This window comes from Polistes fuscatus, unplaced genomic scaffold (genome assembly GCF_010416935.1).
Source record: "Polistes fuscatus isolate 324 unplaced genomic scaffold, CU_Pfus_HIC Scaffold19, whole genome shotgun sequence".
NCBI classification, from domain to species: Eukaryota; Metazoa; Arthropoda; class Insecta; order Hymenoptera; family Vespidae; genus Polistes; species Polistes fuscatus.
This window is the reverse complement of record NW_025113095.1, coordinates 993,403-1,013,630: the sequence shown is the minus strand read 5'-3', so window position 1 is coordinate 1,013,630 and position 20,228 is coordinate 993,403. Positions and strand designations below refer to the sequence as shown.

The 20,228-nt window shown below is 33.1% G+C and overlaps 2 long non-coding RNA genes and 1 pseudogene across 2 annotated transcripts; all 3 read left to right on the top strand.

Moving 5' to 3' along the window:
- Positions 1 to 20,228, top strand: part of LOC122515838 — a 252,365-nt pseudogene that overhangs the window by 43,269 nt on the left and 188,868 nt on the right.
- On the top strand, positions 14,953 to 15,429 carry LOC122515867. Its single transcript, XR_006303416.1, has 2 exons — positions 14,953 to 15,182; positions 15,335 to 15,429. It is a non-coding gene; the product is annotated as an uncharacterized LOC122515867 (long non-coding RNA).
- Positions 15,545 to 16,586, top strand: LOC122515869. Its single transcript, XR_006303418.1, has 2 exons — positions 15,545 to 15,878; positions 16,510 to 16,586. It is a non-coding gene; the product is annotated as an uncharacterized LOC122515869 (long non-coding RNA).

Below are 20,228 nucleotides of genomic sequence, written 5' to 3'. Positions count from 1 at the left end.
TAGCATTTTATTCACTCCTCGTCATTTCTCTATTCCCTTTTCCTTCGTGCTTTTATCGGGAAAATTTTTCGAATCGATTTTCGATCGTTTTATTACACTAATTGTTCTACTCTGTATAGTATAATAGACACATACATACATACACACACACACACACACACAGGTGATGTTATTTCCAACAATTTCTATTGCCGTCTACTTTACATTTAATTTTATACAATTATTCATCTATTTGTGCGCGCGTGTACGTGTGTGTGTGTGTGTGTGTTTCTACGATTTATTCGAGGAAATAAATTTCGACGATGATAATTAATTATTAACGAGCGAAGCCAATCAATTGTTAGAAACAAATCGGTTACTCTTTGATCAATACCCTTTTTATTATCAATAGGAGTATCTAAATAAAGAAATGAACATCCCCCTTCCATATAAAAGAGAAGGGATAGTAAAATAATGAATTTTTAATTTAAACAAAAATGCATATACATATATGTAGGATGCGAGCGCCTCCAAGTCAAACTTAAATAGGCATTCGTGAGGAGATTGGACGGTGGGTCCTGGATAGCTCAATGGTTAAAGAGCAGTCGCCCGGAAAAAAAAGCGAAAAGCGGAGGATCCGGGTTCGAGTCCCGGTCCAGTCAGTTCCAACGGCCCCAATTTTTTTCACGAATCCTACATATATAATTATTAAAATAACAAACATCATATCTAATGATATATTTTTGACACAATATATCTTAATGAAAATAATATCGAATAAATTTAGTTTCAAATAATGAATATGATATAATGAATGATAATGAATAATGAATAAGAATGAATAATGAATGATAGTATAGATACCTAATTAATGTCTGATTTAACGAATAGAAAAAAAAAAAAAGAAATATCATATATCAGAGAAAATTGACTTCAATCAAACAGACCAGATTGCTTTTCATAGTACAATTCACGGAGAGAGTATATCGCGATCTTGTAGGACCTTCAGGTTGTCGAAAATAGATATTATTCGGTCCGTACGTCCTTTGGTGGTTAGCATTCGACTCACGTTTTCCGTCCCTCGAGCTACTGCATCCAACCCACCCTCGTAGAGATTCGTAATATGAATAATTCGTAAGGAATAGGAAACGTAGTTCGCTCGACAGACTGGGAAACGGCTGAAAGAGAGAGAAAGAGAGAATGAGGGGGGTCGAAAGGGGGGAACGGGCCAAAGCAAATAAGTGCGAGAGAGAGAGAGAGAGAGAAAGATATCTGAATATTCCTCGTGATTTGGACCATTTCACCTGGTCGTTTCCACGAGAGGTCACCACCCTACGTGCATCAAGAGAAGACTTTCTTCTATCTCTCTCTCTCCCCTCTCTTTATATGCATATCTATGTATCTATGTATCCGTGTATCTGTTTTTGAATATCCTCTCCGTGTATGTGTGTGTACGCGTTGTACGTGTGTTAGAGAAAGAAGGAAAGGGGGTGTTCTGTATGTATGTAGTTCTCTCGCACACCTTTGAATATTCATTTCATGGAGTTGGCTCTACCGTTTAAATAGCCCGCGTTACGTTTCTAACCCCTCTGAACCTACCTACCTATCCCTTTTCTTTCTTTCCACTCTATCGTGGCTAACCCGATTTGGATCGGGGGTTGAAGGGAGAAGGGGTTGCTTCAGCGACTTTGTAATTCGCGTTTGGTAAATAGCCACTTTGTATATGGAATATATATAGATATATATATATATATGGATTCTATGTATACTTGTATTTATGTATGTATGTATGCATGTATGCATGTATGCATGTATGCATTTAGAACTGTAGTCAATAATAGTCAATTTCGTTTGATTAAATATAGTTATCTTTATATTTAGTTTTGTCCTATCATCGAATTAGATGGTTTTCACGATTATTTTTTAATTAGATCTTTATGGTAATTATAATTATTCGAGGGGATAAGATCACTATTTTTATTTTATCTGTCGTTGGTAGTATTTTTGTTCTATTTTTTTTTTATACGTAGTGTCCGACTTTTTGTGTGTGTCAGATTTAACGGATAGAAAAAAAGAGAAATACTCGTTTATACACACGCATACACGCAGACACGTTTATCATAAACGTTATTTATATTTATATGTTAATCCATATACGATTAACGTAATTATAAGATATAATTTATTATTCCTATCATTCCCTATTTATATATAGATCCTATTTAAATTATACCTATAAATTATATTTGTATGCATTAATAATGCATACTTGTCAACAAACTTATAAGCCACCCTGTATTCGTTAAAATATCGCATTATATCATCGTCGCACGATATTATGATTTAAACAAAATACGAATAAATGAAGAATTTTTATTGAAACAATTGATTCGACTTGCTAGTGTTAATTGTATAAATATATCGAATAGGAAATGATCAACCCCTTCCATCCCCCCATCCGCTGTATCAACAACAAACGGTTTTAATCGATTGATACATACGCATTAGTAACTGCATATCTTCCGATTGATGTCACACTCGATACCAGGATGAATATTCGACACTTTGATGAAATGTTGATGCGTTGAATTAGAATTATTATGGAGATAAGATCGAGTAGTATTGAGTATTGAGTATGGGTTTGGTATTATAATATTGGGTGTACAATTTTGCATTCACAGTTTTCCTATAAATTGTTTATAGAAAAATAAAATTAGCAAAAGTAAAGTTGTACTCATAATTATGAAACTAAAGTCATATATCTCTTGTTTTGAGATATTTAAAATATTCAAAATGAATTCCATATAATGTTGAAATAACAATCATTATTTAATTGTTCATTTTTTACAATGAAATTTATTTTCAAATATTCTTCTTCTTAAAATATTGTGTTGTGAAATAAACTTATTTTCTTATATTTTAATTATCATAATTATGGGCACACACACACACATATATGAAAATAATTACATGTATATTAGATGCATATAAAAATAGAAGGAATATATTATAGTAATGCAATGGCAGAGTAGAGACGATGGGAATTTTTGCTCGCAAGTAGAAACATCCGCTCGCGATTGAATCACCGAGACAGCCTTTGATGCTGGCCTATGGGTACGTCACTTAAGGTTTTATAAGGTTAAACGTCGCTTCAAAGTAGAATATGTCGTAACGTACGACATCTTTATTTTTCTTATCATCTTCTCCTATAAGAACAAATATATTATATGCATATGTGTATTCATATGACGAATTTATTCTTTTAACGTCAATTTATATATAATATTCGTTAGAATGAACACCTGTACCTAATTAAAACATTACGATGAATACGTTTTAGTCACAATCTTAATTATTCATTATTTCTATGAATTATTTTGTCATTTGATATGAGAGATGCTTCTAAATTGTACGAATTAACATGAAAATTGTTCAAAACAATTAAATGAAGTATCATTATAATATATAAAAAAAAGAAATAAAAAGAGAAAAATTTATATTACAATTATTATATAAACGAATGGATAATAAACGTTTATGAAAAATTATATTTTAGGTGAGAGACAGTTTACGTTGATAGTAATTTTTATATGTATATATATATATATCAATTTTTGGATTAATTCGTATCTGTCACATCGATCAGGTGAGTTTTATTTAAGAAAAAATAATAAAAAAAAATGATCTGAGAAAAAAGAGAAAAAAGAAGAGAAAAAGAGAGAGAGAGAGTGAGAGAGAGAGTGAGTGAATACTGGTTGAATCCTTTAGCTCATGCTAGTCGCGATTCAGGTGTTCCAGAAGGAAAACTCATCGTTGGGGGTTGTTTGACGATCGATCATCGTTTCTTATCGACATCGAGACCCCGATACGTTCTCGTAAAATGCTTTGTCGTGGATGGATCGTTATTTTGATAAATACCTTGAAAATACACGGAATCTGGGCTAACGAGAACGATATACTTTATTCGTTATTTCTTAGCGAAATATATTAGTAAAGAGTATAATAAACAATTTTTAATACAATTAAATGTAATACAAAATTTCTATAAATCAAAAATACGTTCATACGAGTTTATTATTTAAATCGATAATATAATCATCGTGGTGAATATAGAAAAACCGTACGAGAGAAAGGTGAGAAAGGAAGTGCATATCTTTTATCTTTCTCTCTCTCCACTTTTTTTTATTTCTCAATCTTCGAATTCCATTAACGAATATTCGTTTATTATTTAACAGTAAAGTAGAAAAATTGCAAGTTTCGTTGGATTAAAAAAGAAAAGAAAAAGAAAAGAACGAACAAAGATTACATGGAAATAATAATAATAATAATAATATATAATAATAATAATAATAATAATAATAATAATAATAAAGAAGAAAGAAAATATTTAGCTTTTGATAGATAATGAATTAAAAAAAAAAATAAAACGAAAGGAGAAGAAAATGATAGAAAAAAAAAAGAGAGAGGGTCAGAGGGGTGTACGAAGAGCAAAAGGGGGGTACGTGTGGTAGAGGGATAAGAAAAACGAGTTGGAGGGGGGTGGTTACAGTATATTACTATAGTAGTAGCTTAGGATGATTCAAGAAGGTGCACTTGCGACGAGATCGACGTTACTTATTAATCACCACCCGGTGTGTAGTTTCAAAGACCCGTTGGTAGTCTCATTCATCGTGGCCGTCTCTCGGATATTTTTTTTTCCTTTTTCTTTTTCTTTTTCTTTCTTTTTTCTTCTTCTTTTTGTTTTTTTTTGTTTTCTTTTTTTTTATACTCCTTTTTGGCTCCTTTCATCTGCTAGACTTATCTCTCCTTCTACTCTACCTTCTTCCAATCCACGTTCTTTTTCTCTCACTCACTCACTCACTCATTCGTTCACTCACTCACTCACTCACTCACTTTACTCTTTCTTTACTTTATATCTATCTATCTTTCTTTCGACGAAGCTTCACGGGGCCAAACTATTTTTTCTTTTTTTTTTTTTTCTTTTTTTCTTCCTTTTTAAAAATCCCCGTTCGTTGTAAGATCGATAGTAACGAATTTCAGTATCCGGCCTGTGCTTGCTTACGCTTGGACGAACGACGAGAATCGTGTTTTTCCTTGCTGGAAAAATTAAAAAAAAAAAGATGAAGAAAATGATGGAAAAGATGGAAAATGTTTGAGCAAAAACTAAGAAGATATGAAAGAATTTTAAAAGAGGGGGGGGGAAACACGAAACGATTGCAATTAATAAATACTGTTCGGAACCCTTTTGTACGGGTAGTATAATGACAACCCTTTATGGGTAGTACGTTTTAAACGTAAACCGTTCGTTCGAAAGGATTTGCCGATTTCTCTTCGAAAAAGCTGCTCGAATTTTTCTATCCGATTTGATGTATCCATGGCAAGTCGGATTCGTTAAAATGCGTTTATACAAATATTTAATAAAAAAATAAAAATAAAAACAACAACAACAAAGAAAGAAAGAAAAAAAGAAATATAAGAATAAAGATAAATCATATATCTTGCTCGTTAACCTCGTTTTTTTTAAGGTTGCATATAAACGCGTGTATGGATTTCAATCGTTCCTTGCTGCATCAATGCGTAAACAATGTGGCTTTGTGAAATTTTTTTTCTCCTTTTTTCCGTTAAATACGTTTCTCTCAAATCTCATCCCCCCTCATCCGTACGTTGAGTATTGCTCTTTTTTATTTTATTTTATTTTGTAGTTTTTAAAAATCAAATTTTGATCGATTTCAAGTTATTAGAATGCGTCCGTAGATAAATATTATATTGTATGATGCGTATTTGTATTTGGAATATATTTTATTATCGAATGAAAATAATATATAACATGTTTTTCAAAAAAAAAAAAATAACGTTCGATAACGTTAAATTGTATTCGACAAACAATACATACACACACACACACGTGTCGTTGACGTTTCAACGTACAACAAATTTGTTTGTCTGTGGCTTTGCGAACGTAACTGAAACCCTCCCCCCCCAAAAAAAAGAGAAAAAAATACCAGTCAAATTGCCAAAATTTCAGTGATCGGGGAGGGGAGAGAGAGAGAGGTAGAGGGGGAGGATTTGGAAGAAGAATTATCGGAACCTACCCAAAATTTGTCAATCGAATATTCCGTCATTCGTGTGGTTTACCACTATTGCGGTATCGCGTGATTCCGATTGGAGATAGAAAATTGTCCGATAAAAGGAAAAAAAAAAAAAAAGAAGAAAAAAAAGGCGCGTTCGTTGTACTTTTTAATTTCACGCTTTGCCGATAATAACGATCGTTATTATCCCACCCCCACCCTCGTCTCCTGTTCTTGCACACCGAGATCGTTCTCCTTTCCTTTATGATCATATAATTCTCTATTATCCTTTATATTCCCCCCTTCCCCTGCCCCATCACCTGCACCAGCACCTGCACTTGCCCCCTGGCTCCTCCTCGTCTATCTATCTATTTTTCTCTTTCTATTTATCATCATCCGTCCAATCGAGAATTTGCTTTTCCATTTTATTAAGAAGACAGCAGATGTGTTCGATGCACCGCGTAGCTTATAAATTATGCATTGTGTTATCGCGTGTACGCGCGAGCACTAGTGTGCATTATGAATATATACTTCAAAGCGGAAAGTGCAGGAGCGCGAATCAAATTCAAATTAAAATCTTTGTGGTAGCAGTAGCATCTTCGTAGTCATCTTCGTAGTGGTAGTAGTTATCCGTTCTTTGAAATAATTCGACCTACCTATACATACACCCCCGTTGCTCAATCCCATCACCACCTTTTCACCCCAGTCTCGCAAAATATTTTCTTTCCTATCTATATAATATTTCTATCTTTCTTTAGCATACTTTTCTTTACTCGTATCTCTCTCTCTCTCTCTCTCTTTCTCACACACATGTACATGTATATGCACATTTCTTTAGTATATACGTCTCTCTTTCTCTCGTTTACATATACGTGTACACGCATGCACATATGCAAATACACGTACATGCATATAGGTTTCTTTCTTTCTCTTTCACACATAGATAGGTACAAACGTGCACACTTCTTCATTATACATCTCTCTCTCTCTCTTTCTCTTTATTTTTCCTTTTAATTCTCTTTTCTTGCCTATCCATTTCTATCTCATTTTTCTTTCCCCCATTTATATCCTTCTCTTTCCATTCGCTATTCTTCCATATCTTCTCTCTCTCTCTCTCTCTCTCTTATTCTCTCTACCTTTTTGTTTTTTTATTTTCGTTCTCTCTCTCTCTCTCTCTCTCGTTCTCTTTGTAATGAAAATATGTTAACACAGGTGGAAGAGGATAGAATTCTAGCCGCGAGGAAAACGCGCTCACACAACACAACTCCTCGACGGGTTTTTGTCGTCATTGTATTGCGAACATCGTGATAACTTTGTTTGTGTCAAAATCATGGCCTCCTCCTCCACCTCCTCCTCCTCCTCCTCGCGGGTGTTTCGTTTTCGAGCTTTACGCGCTCGAACGTCGCTTATTACCCTTTCCCTATTCTCCTATCCCTTTATACTATCCTATTTACCCCCACGGGCGTGGGGTACTTCCCCCTCGTGCCTATCCCCCTACCTCCACCCCCTACCTCCACCCTCAACTCCTATCCTTCTACTTGCACCACTCCCAACTGTACATTTTATTTTACAATGTTTTTAATTCCTCTCTCTCTCTTATTGTTTTCCTCTTTCCTCTCTGCTTTCTTCTATTTTTTTGTTGTTTCTATTTTCTCGTCGTTGAGTAGCTTTTCCGTTCTGTTCGTTCGTATGAAATGGAGAAAGTCAAACGACAAAGAGAGAATATTTGATATTTTTCCTAACACGAAGAAAACACGTCGCTGAACAATTGCAATTTTTTTTTTTGTAATTTTTCCTTTTTTTTTTTTTTTGCTTACTGCAATCACAGTCCCCCACGTTGATAATAGTAAAAATAATAATAATAATAATAGTAATAATAATGACGTTTTTATATATGTATTTGATTATTATTTGTAGGTATTATTGGTGAAATATATTTCGTTAATAAATTTACTCTATATACGTATTGTTAATATTTTTTAATTATACAAATATATTCTATAAAAAAGAAAAAAAAAACCTTTAACTTATAGCAATTTGAAATAAATTGAATAATAACGCGATATGGTCCAAAGCTAAAGTGTAGGAAATCGTGTCAATTCTCATTTTCGTCAGTTAAAGTTGATAAAATGATATTCATTAAATATTAGCGTTTAATATAAACCCGTAAACCGTTTATGCGATCTATCGTTCGATCGATAAAATCGAATCGATTGATCGATTAAAATTGCGAAATATCATTTTAGTCTTCGATAATAGATAATATATTTGATAAACGTATACCTAGGTAATAAAGAACGAACCGAGTTTATATATTCGTGTAACGGGTGTAGAATGAGTTGGTAATCTATTTATTAAAATCCATCGTTAAGTCGAAAGATTTATGCATCGATCGACCCGTTAAAATCAATTTTGCGATAAGGTATTAAATTTTCCGGATATATCAACACACACACACACACAGACACATACACACGTATGCATGCATGCACCCATACATCATATATATACACATAGTTATATACACCATTACTGTTTATCGAAAAATATTCCACTTTCCAGCTCGTACGTTTATAATGGAGTGCGTTGTAACACGATGTAAATGTATTTTGGATAGCGAACCGTGAACGATACCGATGGATTACTATAGTTAAGCCGTGGGGAAAGCGTCAAATTAATTTATACGAACGTGAAACGACACTCGGTGTATTCTATATACATATATATATATATATATAAATATGTGTTAACTTATATAGGTATAAATATATTACTTCTTTCGCGTGTGTGTATATTATAAAAATTATTCGATATTTCTTAGTTAATAATTATTTCTAAGTTAATCGTTAGATGAAGTAGTCGTTGAAAGTAGTATAACTTATTTACGATGTCTCGGAATGAATAGAAACTTGCTGACCTTTTTGAATAATTAAAGTAGTCATACATTCTTTTGCTTCGTCATCTTTATACACGTACATATATGTATATATATGTATGTATGTATTTAATATACAGGGTGAGTTGAGTCAGGAGAAATAATTCAAACTTTATATATAATATTAAATTTTTTTTAATTACTAATAAGTAATTAAATTAATTACTGTACTATATATTACTTATTATAATAATCATATTAATTCATATTAATATATATATTTTTGTTCTTCACCATTAGTTTTAGTTAAAGTTAAAATCATTGATCTTTTCTACTTCCTTCGTTAAATCCTTCCCTTTCATCTTTCCCCATTAATTCGGCATCCTTATCTTCCCTTGCACGTGCTGACATTGTTGCAACACGGTAAACTAATTAAACGTACTTTCCCTATTTCTACTCATGACACCAACTTCAATTCTAAATCCTATTTCAAATAAAAAAAAACACTTACAATTATCCACTTTACTATTTTGAATTGTCACTTGTAAACAAAATCACGAAATGAACGAAAGAATCGTGCGACGATTGATAAGGAAGATAAGATAAAAAGATAAACAAGATATTATAAGAAAATGTGATTAAGGAAAGTTTTTAATAACACATTTTTTTTTTTAACAATCCAACTTACTCATACGTTCTCTGTTATTTTTGTTACAGAATTGTGTCAGAGTTGCCAGACAGAAATGTCGAGGCTAGAAAGTTATCGCTGATCCTAAGGACGAAGGACCTTAGGCCGCCCTTCCCCACCCCCCCAACCCCCCCGTAGGTCGTCGGACTCACTGTTCCACGATGAGCGCATCACTGCGGATTTTGGCGTTGATCGGCTTAGCCGCGCCAAACGTGGCTTGGCCACAGGATCCCGTTCCTAGAATTCACGTCAAGCATCGTGAGTAATGTGCTATTATATCTATCTATATATATATGTGTTTCTATGATATCGTCCTATCATAGGATTATACCTAAATGAAATGATCAACGTTACTGTTACATTTTTTTGTTGTCTCTTTCTACGTTTTTATTACGAACTTCTTTTTAAAAGATTTCATTATTTTTATTTTATTATTAATAAAAATATAAATGGAGTATTTTTATTTCTAAGGATCACGTTGTATTAAAAATGTAATCGTAAAATGAGAATTGATTTGAATGCGTAGATGTGTTATGTGATATTTTGTCTTTCAGACGATTAATTTTTGCCATTAGAATAGGAAAAGTGTGTGGAAATGGTGGAAGTAAAAGTAGTATACTTGGGATAAGAGAGAAGTTTAAGGAATGTTATAATTGCGTGTACAGTTACACGGTTATATAATTTCTTGCAATTATAACAGTGATAATTGTATGGGTTCGTGAAGTGGAACGTGACAGGTATCTGTTACTTCTTTTTCTCCTTTAACAATATTATTATTTTTTTAAATGGTTTATTTTATAGGTAATAATATAATGTCAGTGTCATTAACAAAACGGAACTACGGTTTCGTAGTTTGGATAATTATTTAAATGTACAAATTCTATTATACGCAGACTAATTCACATTTTTCTAGCTGTTCCCGTCCTATGTTGGGTGTAAATTTTCTTCTGATTAACATAAAGTTGATTGATCGATTCCTGTATAACTCGACCTAAATGATTTATTAAAAACACGTATTACTCGTGTCAGTAAATTTCTGCATAAATATATAAAAGGAAAAGATAAATTATCAAGTTAATCCTGTTTCAGATAATTGTAAATAATTTCCATTATTAAACGTGAAAATATATATTTAGAGTAAAGTATTAAATATATCTGTATTATCGTACTCATATATTTAAGAAACTCGCCTACGTCTAATCTTCTTATGATCTTAAAAGGGTCAGGTAGAACTATAATTTAGCACATCTCTCTCTCTCTCTTTCTCTACAAACATACTTGCATTTCTACATCTGATTCTTCCATTTCGTTGCACGTATTATATAAGCCGGACAACAGCGAAGGCTCTTAGAAGAAATAAGCACAGAGGGAAGCTTTTGAAAGTTCAGTTCAGTTCAGTTCTACTCTTTAAGATTGCCAAAGAGTTCACGAACGTATCATGTTCACATACTTCACATATATACAGAAACATACAAAGATATAAATACATATATATATATATATATTTGATGCACCTGTGGATTCGATCATAGGATGATTCGAGGGTTAAAACTAGGACAGTTTCAGAAACCTGAATACTTTCTTTCTCTCTCTGTATTGGAGGTAGTTGAGAGAGAGAAAGAATGAAATAGGGTTTACAGGAGAAGAGGGTTAACGACCGGTCGAAATTTGTGAGCGAATACCCCACACCACACCACACCATACTCCACCCCCTGCTCTTCGTAGCTTTTGACGCGGATCAAATATTGGCGTGTGTCGCGTGCGTCGAGCATCACTGCGGCCGCTTTGGTAAATCCTATCGAGTATTCAATTACGGTAGAAACGACGCTCATTCGCTCGCGAGTGAGTAAGTGTGAGAGTGAATGAGTAAGTGTGAGAGTGAGTGAGCTAGTAAACGAGTGAGTGAGTGAGTAAACGAATGTGAGTGAATGAGTGAGGTAGCAAGCTAGTGAACAGTTGCACACTGACACCAGATAGTCGATACACTGTCTGTCTCTTTGTAGAGTTAGTTGTTATAGGAGTTAGCTTCGAGATGAAATTGCCCAGGTTCCTGTGTATCACGATTCGTTACTATCCGAAAGATAGACGTATGTACTACTATCCGGGTATACACTATCGTACTTTAACGCTCGATTTTCTATTCTATTTTTTCATTTTATTTTATTTTACGAGACACCTGGTATAAATTACTTATTTTTTTTCTTTCTTTCTTTCTTTCTTTTTTTGCTGGTTTATTCGAACGAACGTTCGATTTATTCCTATCGGTTGAAAGTATAAAAATGATAGAAATACGGTCGTCGTGTACATTTATTTTCGTTCGTAAATAAAAAAAGTAAAAGGAAGATTGCAAAGTTACTTAGGATAGATAAAGAAGTTAGAAGTTTACATGAACCCTACTAGGTGAACGGTTTGAAATTTGAAACGAGAGGAAGTTTCCTTCTGCACATACATATATAAATGGTGTTGTATATCACTAAAGTTGATAAGAGGAGGGTAAGTTAAACGTTTCGATAAGCCGATGCGCTTTTTACATCAACTAAATCCTCCTATGAATCTTTTATACGTCTGTATATATATATATATATATAACATCGTAACATAAGTTTCTATTTATATATGTATGTGTGTGTGTAAAATGTACGATTGTATTACATATGTTGGTATGTAGGTTAGCCATTCGCGTTGCTACGACTCGGAAGCCGTACACTCGACTGGCTTTTTCGAAGAGTAAGTAAGCTCGTTAGGACTCGGAAGAACTTTGTTAAGCTTTAGAAAGTAAAAGTAGAAAGAGAAAGAGAAGATAGATAGATTGATAGATAGATAAGAAAAAAAAAGTCTACTACCGTCGAAACGTCGACTGCGTTTCTTTGAAAAGAAACTAACTTTCCGATAGGTCGCATCTTTTATTGGACGAACTTCAACCGACCAATTTCTTATCGACCAATCATCGATCAACTTTTGTATTATCTTTGATTGTGAAGATGTAATATTTGACAATTCAATCAATAGTTTAGAGAAGAAGAACTTTATATATTATATATTTTATTGAAATGATTTATTATTTAATATATATATTATTATTATTTATTTATTATTTAATATATATATATAAAATTTAAAATTATTTATATTAAAATATATAAAATTTAAATTTATTTATATTAAAAATTTATTATAACATTTTGTTTGTTCTTTTTCTTATAATTATTTATATGTACGTAGATACTATATTTATAGAATTTACAATAGAATTGTATTTTACATTATATCAGACGTATAGAAAACGTTAAGAAAAGATGGAGAAAGGTTTCTTATTCGATCTCGTATATCTGTCGTAAATAATGATTATCACTAAAATCGACATTGCTTTATATTTCTTCTTTCTCCGAACACCATATCTCTTTCTTAGTAGAGTTACAGGGGACCCATAGCTCTTTTTATCATTCTATATCTATTTCTCGCTTTCTCTTAGTAAGATCGTAAAAATATACTCTAGTTTCATATTCCATGGAGGAAGAAGAAGTTAAAAAAGAAAAAGAAAGTACGAAGAAAATCGAAAAAAACCCATACACGTTGGTTTATAATAAATTCAAGATTCATTGAAAATCTCTTCTCTTCTTAATTTTTTTAGGTTTAAAAAATAAAAATAAAAATTAAAAAAAGAAAAACACATTATTTTCTAATCGATTTTACGCGTGTATATGTGAGATTAAATGGAAACGCGTATACGTGTGTCCGATGTTATTAGAAAAATCAAATGTTAGATTTAGATCGTTTCTAGTTAGCATAATTTGTAATTCTACATAATTCAGATACTTACGTACGTCTCTCTATAAATTCTCGTTTAAACTGTCATACGACAATAATGACCGATATTGGAGGATAACCAATCGAAATGATGTTACGTAAGAGAGCACATAGAATATCATTATGGGTATTATTTGACGGATACTTATATGCAAGCGGAAAGCACCGATTGTAACGACGAATCGCGATTCGACTCTCTGCGATGGTTTAACGACTAAATGGATATTCTTTATAGTATATATATATATATATATATGTATATATAAAAGTATATATATATGTATATATGTGTGCATACTCGTGCACGTTCGTCTATAAAGCGGTACTTTCTCGTGCTTCCGTCCTAAATTCTATCCAGAAAACGAGCTGCCGAGAAAGAGAGAGAAATAGCGAGAGGGGGAGTGAGGGGTAGAAGTAGAGGGTGGGTGGGGGGGATAGAGAGAATTTCCTTTTCCATTCTCCATTATTTCTGTCTCATTTTCTTTTTTATCTTTTATCATTTTTTTATCTTTATCTCGTTCTACTCGACGAACGTCGTTTTGCGTTCCTTCATTGAACTCTTACTTTAATTAGTTACGTTGATAATGTTCAACGTTAAATTTAAATCAACGTATATTAGAATCTCGAAATGTTCGATCTTACTCTTGTTCTTTTTTTAATTTAACAAAAGAATTCTCTAAGTCTAATTGGTCATCTATTAAAGTAGATTATTTTTAATCGTAATTCGTTATATTATTATTATTATATTCGATATTCGGGATTAGTCGATAGGATGATATTCGATAAAAGATCGTTTATTATAATTCTCATTGAGTATTATAATATTTGTATTATTTATTTATAGAGTTATTATATATTAACGAGAGATAGAAATAGATAAGAAGAAGGGATAGTATTAAAGAGAGAGAGAGAGAGAACAAAGATATAAAGATATTTAACTTGACAACCGTGACGATTTTAATTGAATCGATTTTTCCGGCTGCTACTTTTCACCGGTTACAGTTTTCAAAAGAACGGATAGGATGGAACGCGCGAATCGGTAAAATAGTTAAAAGAAAAAAGAGAGAGAAAGAGAGAAAGAAAGATATGGGAATAGAAGAGAAGGGGGAAAGAGATCGTGGAAAAAGGAGAAAGAGAAAGCGCGTCTCGATTTGATTGATCGTCCCACGGGAAAACTACCTTCTCTCTCTCTCTCTCTTTTTATTTCTCACATCCTGTCTCTCATTCTCTCACATTTTCCACGTGACCGACCGTTCTACCTTTCGCGTCCATTCGATTCCACCTTTATTCTCAACCTTCCTCCCCCCTTTCAGCCCACTGTAATTCCCCTTACACTTCCCCCTTACTCCCCCATACTCCTAAACTTCCCTCACCTCCTTGTAATTCTCTTCATACCTCCGTAATACCCCTCTCCACTTTTCCGTAACTTTTCTTACACCCCGTAACTACCACCCTTCCGAAAACCTGTAACTTCGCTTACCTTTGCCCCAAACCCCCATCCCACTGTAATTCCCCTTACAAGTCGTAACCTCTTTCATACCCCGTAACTCTCCATTCACTCCCCCTCCCCTCTCCTCCTCTTCTCTCTCGTTTTTTTACCACCATGTCTCTTCCTCTTATTCCAGCCATCGTAGATCCCCGTTTGTCGAACCTCTTCTCTCGATTCCATGACCCGCGTGCACTTTCTCCAGAATGCTGCTCGTCTCCTACGACGGATAGATTTATTAATGTCTTGGGGGATCGAACCAACCTAACGGGAATGACGGTAAATCGATAAAACGTATATGGGGGCAAGGGGTGAGTAGTTCCCGGGGAGAAAACCCTCTTCCTTCTCTATCTTTCTCTTTCTCTTTCTCTTTCTCTTTCTCTTCAATTCTCGGCACAATAAAATTGTATTACGAATAAATGATCGGGCAGAGAGTCGTGGAGTAAACTTCGTTTCCATTGTCACCGGGAAAACTTTGAAACGTTTACGAGGTAGCGAGAGAAAAGAAGTAGAAGAAGAAGTAGAAGAAGTAGAAGAAGAAGAAGTAAGTAGAAGAAAAATAGGTATAGGTAGTTTTATTTATATTCCTTTTTTATTTATCTACTTTTTGTATTCATTCGTTTTTCTTCTTCTTTTTCGAATATCTAAAACAATGGTTATTAAAAATGATCATTTATCAACTAATTTGCGTACTAGTATATATCAGGTAGATAATAGAAAAATAAAAAATCAACGAGGTAAATAATGAGAAGCATCGTTTCGAAAAAACGGGGCAAAGTTTTTCTGCTTACGAATGGTTAAAAAAAAAAAATGAAAAAAAAGGAAGAAAAGATAAGAGATAAAAAGGAAGATAAAAAATTTACCGTAGATATCCGCCAGTTGGAAGTTGGAATGGCGTAAAGATGAAGCTTTCCGGATGCGCGTTCATCGGAAAAAGGAGAGAAATCTCGATTTATACGTGGAACGAATGTTCGTGTATGTGTACACATGAGACTTTTTGAAGTATAGTAGTTGGCAGAGAGAGGGAGAGAGAGGGTGAGTGGGTGGGTGGGGGATAAGGTCGGTCGAATATCCATGTGTTACGAAGAAATCGAATAAAAGCGTCACGTGGGAGGGGGAAGGGGGAGAAGTAGGTAGAAGTACGAACCATAATCCATATTCCAATTTTTTCTATACTATACTATTTTCCCTCTCTCTCTCTCTCTCTCTCTCTCTTCAAACGTTTATCGAATCAATGTTTTTTTATACAAAAAGTTGTTCACGTTGACGTTGAATATTTATTTTTCTTTTTATTATAGCTAGGTTTTAATTTCTCTTATACATAAATCTGTTACGAAGAAAGAAAATAAATTCAATCGTTGTTTTACATATTTGTAAATTTCTGTTAATACGATACGGGTACACAGGTACATTGTATTTATTATAATACAAAAAACAGTGATCAATCTGTTGTCATTTGAACGAATAAAATTAAATAAACAATGAAAAATTTTCGGATAAGATATTATTAATTTATTAAAATGTAATTGGATGATAATAAAACAAAGTAGAGAAATATTACTCTGACATTTAACACTTAACTGTATATTTCTAATGTTTCTTATAGAAAAAGAAATCGGATAAAAAGTTAAAAGCTGTTCGAAACTGATGACCAAGCGAGCGAATAGAAATAAAAAAACAAAAGGATTAAAAAAGACTGAAGATAAGGGTCATCTTTCATTCGTTGAAACACACGTCAACGCGTTTGTGCGGAGCACTCACGAACACGTGGATCAAGTTAAACGTCAGTGATAATGAATACTCTTTCTCTCTTTCTATCTTTTTCTGCTTGTTGTTGTTGCTTCAACGAATCAATGACTCGTTCACGCGTCAAATTGCAGTCTGATCTCGATCGGGTTCCTGTTTGGTCATACGACGACACGTAACATCAAATAACTCTCTTTTCATTTAAACTCACCAATCGATTGTTATCGATTTTTATCCTCTTACAATTAGCCACAGTTCTTTTTTCACTTTGTCGAGACAATTTACGATTGTTCGAGATAAATGAGAAAAGAATATAAACAGAGAAATATCGAGAGATGTATGTATCGTTTTATTCTCCAATCATCGAGATTGATAACCAGCAGAAATATCGTTCGTAATATTGCCAAAAGTGTTCGTATTCATTTATGTATCGAATTTTGTTCAATCCCATAAGTATTAATCATTTATTAAAAATTTCTCTCTGCGTGTATGAATATTTCATGGTTTACGATATAAATTTGAAAAAAACTCTAGGTAAATTTTTACGGCGAAAAAAATAAAGATAATTAAAGCAAAAATGAAATTCTAATTTATACAGATTATTATAAGATGAATATACATATACTTTTATGGGAAAATTTATTTCGCGAAAATATGTTTGTTAACGCACGGTAGGTAGAATATATACTACGCTTATGCATTAGATGCATAACGTAAACACAGATGGTATTCTAATACAAATACATATATGTATGTGTATGAGTTTATTATCAGGAGTCAGGTAGAGCTTTAGATAACGTTTTGTCTATTTTAAACCTGGCTTGTGTTATTATCTAGAACGATAAACTAGTAAAAAAGAAAAGAAAAAATAATAAAGGTTATGTTATAAGAAATAACAATGCAATCGTATCCCAAGGACAAAGTTGCACGATCAATTTCTAACGTTTCGTCTTTGAAAACTGCATCAAAGTTTTTAAAGATGTCGTAAAAATAAATCTAGTTTATATTTGACGGTTCGCAACGAGAGCTCTACCGAGTTTTAGTCAAGATTTTGTCGTAAGCTTTTCGTATTTCCGAATCGAAGATATATTTGTTCGAGTAACTTTCAACGATTTTGAGAGAAACTAAATTAAGAAGACGTTTATAATTTAAGCATTTATATTTGTGTCTCAAGGATTATTTATTATTAGTTCTACGATTCGATAATAAACGATAATAGTTTTGATAATATATTACAGTTAAATTACAGTTAAAGAATTCAGATTAAGATGTTATACCTACTTTATTGATAGAGATATTCAGCGTGTTTTGTGAATTACGATTTAATTTAATTTAATTTTTTTTTTTTTAAACCATATGTTTATTGCTTTGAACCAATACTACTATACCACTATTATAGAACTGTTATACTTTTATTTATGTATTATTTACTATTTTCTTTTTACATTTATCTACTTACTGTGCGTTACTACTAATAATGATAAGTTTAATAATAATACATTTTAATTTTTGTTTTGTTTTATCTATATATTGTACTTTACTGTAATTAATGGCCTTTAGGAAGCCTAGGCTCTAAGGTCAATAAATATTAAATAAATAAATAAATAAATAAAATAATTTCATATATATTTGAAAAATTTGATTAAATATAATACGAGATGACATTTCAATAAAACACCAAGCACAAATTAATTATTTTCTTATAGGAAGGTTTTAATATTTCAAGATTATTGATTTAGTTTTTGATATCTGAAACGCAAATGTCAGACTATGATAATACATTTCTGTTTCTAATCTCGTCTTCGTAAGATCAATCAACTTCAATAATCATCAATAATCACGTTCCGGAGTTCATCGGCGTGTTCCTCGTGGAAGTTTCTCGTTGTCCAGACAACTATTACCATCGAGTGATAAAAGACGAGGAAGAAGGGGTTAGAAATAAGAGAGAGATAGAGAGTAGGAGAATAAGAATGAGAGAGAGAGAGAGAGAGAGAGGGTGAGAGGGAGAAGGGGGGGGATGCGTAATTCAATTCCAAGAGCAATCTCCGTTCGCAATTGTCGCGCTAGTCCTCCGAAAGCTTCGTAAATAATCAACGAGAAAGAGAAGGTTGCATTTTCTTCATTGTTTTAAGATAAGCTACGCAACAAATTATATTACAATTCATTGAAAAAATAATAAGATAAACTACCCTAGCAATAATATTATCGAATTAATCTTTGTACCAGTAATAATAATCTTACCACCCCATTTAATAAGAAAATCATTCTATTTTCAATTTCGAATATTTATAATCATTTTTATATTTAAATAAGAAGAAAAAAAGTACCGTAAATTACGAAAGAAGTTAAAATGTTCCGTAAGAAAGAAATATCGTAAGAAAAATCTTCTCTCGCGAGATATAAACGTATATATAAATGATATCGAATGAATAAATAATAGAATAAAATAACAACATATCTTTATAATATAACAAAATAAATTCGCATATAAATAATATATAATTATTAAATAAATGAACACAATTATACGAGAAATATGTATCCTCTTGTGTGAAATATCATGCGTTCTGTTCCGTATAGATCACCTCTCTCGCCCTTATTCTCTCTATCTCTTTCCCCCTCCCTTTCCACCCTTCTCCCTTCACCCTCTTTCTCGTTGGGACGGTAATTACGAGCGGTATACCGTAGAATAACGTGAGAGCGTCGACTTAAGAGCATTAGCTGGTAGTTCCTGCGTGAGCTCGTTCATGTTCCTTCACTTATGTCTCTCTCTCTCTCTCTCTCTCTCTTTCTCTTTCTCTTCCTCTCAAGAACAACCTTTTGTCTTTTTCCACTTGGCGGTAGAACTACTACTGGGTTCAACATCCAACCTCGCTTAGAATTATTAATCTAAAACGCACGATAATTACGCGAAGCAGTTCTCACGAACGGTTTCTTCCCTTCACCCCCCCCCTTTAACTCCCACTCTTTCCTTCCACCCTCCACCCCTCCCTCTATCTCACTCTTACTCTCTTTAGTTACCACCCAACCCCTTCATCGTTTACACGGGTTCGTAATCTTTCGAGTCTATCTCGATTTTACTCGCCAAAAAGGGATGGGATTCGCAAAATGTAAATTACTTTTCAACTTTTCTCTCAACTTATCCTTTTTTCATTCCCTCTCTCTCTCTCTCGTGCGATCTCATACGATCTCTGGTACGATCTTTTTATCTCTCTCTCTCTCTCTCTCTCTTTCTCTCACTCGTTTGGTCCCACTCATACGGCACCACCACGACACGGATTTAACTCGTGCAGCTTTTCAACTTGCGACTCTCGAGTGGCTCTCCTCCACGCTTCGTTGTGTATCCAACGATTAAAATTCTTACAAAGTGGCCACTTCTCTTTTCCCTCTACATCTTTCCTCTTCTACTTCTTTATTTTCTTTTTTTACTTCTTTCCTTTTCTTTTCTTTTCTTTTCTATTTTTTTCTATTTTACTTTCCGTCTCTATGTATCTAATTTCCAACTCTAACTCTCTCTCTCTCTTATTTTCTTTTTCTTATTCTTGTAAACGAGAATAAATTATTTTTAAAATTTGTGTT